General features: G+C 36.0%; 1 pseudogene; it reads left to right on the top strand.

Annotated features, from left to right (window-relative positions):
* LOC113308292 lies at positions 1 to 1,253 on the top strand (annotated as a pseudogene).
* The last annotated feature ends 2,645 nt before the right edge of the window (positions 1,254 to 3,898 follow it).

The following is a 3,898-nucleotide window of genomic DNA, read 5'->3' as shown; positions in this document are numbered from 1 at the left end:
TGTGAGTGATGGATACCGAAGAAGAAAGATTGAAAGGGCAAGCTGAAATATGGGAGCACATGTTTGCATTTGTAGATTCAATGGCATTGAAATGTGCAGTTGAACTTGGTATCCCTGATATTATAAACTCTCATGGTCGTCCGGTCACAATGTCTGAGATCATCGACAGTTTAAAAACAAACACATCATCATCTCTAAACGCCGATTATCTTACACGTGTAATGAGATTATTGGTTCATAAGGGATTATTTACTTCTCAAGTTCACCAAGAAAACAATCAACTTGTCTATGATTTAACTCGGTCGTCGAGATGGCTACTCAAAGATTCTAAGTTTAATCTGTCACCTTTGGTTTTATTTGAAACTAGTCCGGCAACACAAAAGCCATGGCAATATTTGGGAAAGTGTGTTCAAGAAAATGGTTTTCCTTTTGAAAGTGCTCATGGATGCGGGATTTGGGACTTGCTTTAGCTGATACTGATTTCAATAAAAAACTGAATGGCGCGATGCAATCTATGACTATCCTGATAATCAACGAGATGTTGACTGAATACAATGATGGATTTACCGGAATAAGATCGGTTGTTGACGTCGGCGGTGGGACCGGGACGTTGCTAGTTGAGATAGTTGGGGCTAATCCACACATACAAGGTATCAATTTTGATCTACCACATGTAGTGGCTACATGCCCTGATATCCCAGGGGTGAAGCATGCTGGTGGAGGTATGTTCGTTAGTATTCCAGAAGCTGATGCTGTCATCATGAAGGTAAGACCATGCAAAAATGTTCAATTGTCATTGCATACACTTGAGATATGACTGAAAACACTAACAATGTCGATTATTTAAGAGGTGGTATATTTATGTTTGCAGTCGCTTTTGCACGACTGGACTGACGAAGACTGCACAAAAATCTTGAAAAACTGTTACAAGGCAATAACAAACAAGAAAAACGGAAAAGTTGTAATAGTTGAATTTGTGCTGCGGCCAGAAGGAAATGGCTTATTTGATAAAACAGGATTGATATTAGATATGGTGATGTTGGCACATACTTCAGGCGGAAAAGAAAGAACTGAAATCGAATGGAAGATGTTATTCAATAATGCAGGTTTTCCTCGTTATAATATCATTCAAACTCCAGCATGTCCTTGTATCATCGAGGCATTTCCAGAATAGGGACGAAGCGGCCCAATGCAATGGTATTAATATCTATTCCCCGGCGTGGGAGTTGTTATTTCTTTTTCTTGGCATTATTAGTCGGTTATGGTTATCGTTCGTGATAGGCATGTAATTTCAAACTATGTGTGTTTATGTTGGTGATGCAATTTATGTATTTGATATAATCAATTTCTGAAAAGAAAATAAAAGGAAAATTTGGGTTGGAAAATTTGGACAAGTTCACTCTAACGGTCTAACCCTACCAGATCCCACAGACCGAGCCCAAAGCCCTACACTCTTGCAAACCCTAGAATCCACAAAACACTTCTGAAAATGTCCGCCGCCACCACAAAAAAGCATGATAGCAAAAAGGAGAATGGAACCCCAAAACCATCTCACACCATAACCATAGCATTCCCGAGACATCCTCGGCTCCAAAAAATTCTTAGGCGCAGGTCCAAAAAAAAAAATTCTTACCACCGGGCCCACAATTAATTTCTGATACAGTCGCACTCATAATTATTTAAAAATATTTAAAACGTACTGAAAGACTATATTACCCTTCATCGTTTTTGGGCATAATTTTTTTTCTTCTCTGCCGGTTTCTTTCCCTATTCCTCCATTAATCTCTGTAATGGATCTGCAAAGATTTTTTCTCCATCATTTAAAGACATAAATCATTTAAAATCGATGATTCAAAGAAGTAAATCATTTTTGACTAAACCCTAGAATACATTTCAACAAAAATGGATGAAACAGACGAAGAAGAAAAAATCAAGTAGAAAAAACTGAAAAAAAGTTATGCAGCTAAATTTTCCCTTATATTGTCTTATGCACTAAACAAAATGATGCAGAAGACATTGTCACTTATTTTTTAACTGCATAACATCTTATGCAGATCCAAAATTGACAGCATGACCTGTTATGCATTGTTTAGGTTATCTGCATAAGTAGTTATGCATATAAAAAAAATTTTACGCCTTCCCTGCGTCACTTATTGTTTAACTGCATAACATCTTATGCAGATCCAACATTGACAGCATGACCTGTTATGCATTGTTTAGGTTATCTGCATAAGTAGTTATGCATATAAAAAAAATTTTACGCCTTCCCTGCGTCACTTACTGTTTAACTGCATAACATCTTATGCAGATCCAACATTGACAGCATGACCTGTTATGCATTGTTTAGGTTATCTGCATAAGTAGTTATGCATATAAAAAGGTTTTTACGCCTTCCCTGCGTCACTTATTGTTTTAATGCATAACATCTTATGCAGATCCAACATTGACAACATGACCTGTTATGCATTGTTTAGGTTATCTGCATAAGTAGTTATGCATATAAAAAATTTTTTACGCCTTCCCTGCATCACTTATTTTTTAACTGCATAACATCTTATGCAGATCCAACATTGACAGCATGACCTGTTATGCATTGTTTAGGTTATCTGCATAAGTAGTTATGCATATAAAAAGGTATTTACGCCTTCCCTGCGTCACTTATTGTTTTAATGCATAACATCTTATGCAGATCCAACATTGACAGCATGACATGTTATGTATTGTTTAGGTTATCTGCATAAGTAGTTATGCATATAAAAAAAAATTTACGCTTTCCCTGCGTCACTTATTGTTTAACTGCATAACATCTTATGCAGATCCAACATTGACAGCATGACCTGTTATGCATTGTTTAGGTTATCTGCATAAGTAGTTATGCATATAAAATTTTTTTTACGCCTTCCCTGCGTCACTTATTGTTTAACTGCATAACATCTTATGCAGATCCAACATTGACAGCATGACCTGTTATGCATTGTTTAGGTTATCTGCATAAGTAGTTATGCATATAAAAGGGTTTTTACGCCTTCCCTGCGTCACTTATTGTTTTAATGCATAACATCTTATGCAGATCCAACATTGACAGCATGACAAGTTATGCATTGTTTAGGTTATCTGCATAAGTAGTTATGCATATAAAAGGATTTTTACGCCTTCCCTGCGTCACTTATTGTTTAACTGCATAACATCTTATGCAGATCCAACATTGACAGCATGACCTGTTATGCATTTTTTAGGTTATCTGCATAAGTAGTTATGCATATAAAAGGTTTTTTACGTCTTCAATGCGTCACTTATTGTTTAACTGCATAACATCTTATGCAGATCCAACATTGACAGCATGACCTGTTATGCATTGTTTAGGTTATCTGCATAAGTAGTTATGCATATAAAAGGGTTTTTACGCCTTCCCTGCGTCACTTATTGTTTTAATGCATAACATCTTATGCAGATCCAACATTGACAGCATGACAAGTTATGCATTGTTTAGGTTATCTGCATAAGTAGTTATGCATATAAATTTTTTTTTACGCCTTCCCTGCGTCACTTATTGTTTAACTGCATAACATCTTATGCAGATCCAACATTGACAGCATGACCTGTTATGCATTGTTTAGGTTATTTGCATAAGTAGTTATGCGTATAAAATTTTTTTTACGCCTTCCTTGCGTCACTTATTGTTTAACTGCATAACATCTTATGCAGATCCAACATTGACAGCATGACCTGTTATGCATTGTTTAGGTTATCTGCATAAGTAGTTATGCATATAAAATTTTTTTTACGCCTTCCTTGCGTCACTTATTGTTTAACTGCATAACATCTTATGCAGATCCAACATTGACAGCATGACCTGTTATGCATTATTTAGGTTATCTGCATAAGTAGTTATGCATAT

The sequence above is a fragment of the Papaver somniferum genome, chromosome 9 (genome assembly GCF_003573695.1).
Source record: "Papaver somniferum cultivar HN1 chromosome 9, ASM357369v1, whole genome shotgun sequence".
Classification (NCBI taxonomy): domain Eukaryota; kingdom Viridiplantae; phylum Streptophyta; class Magnoliopsida; order Ranunculales; family Papaveraceae; genus Papaver; species Papaver somniferum.
The sequence above is the reverse complement of the archived record's forward strand: the minus strand, read 5'-3'. Positions and strand labels throughout refer to the sequence as shown.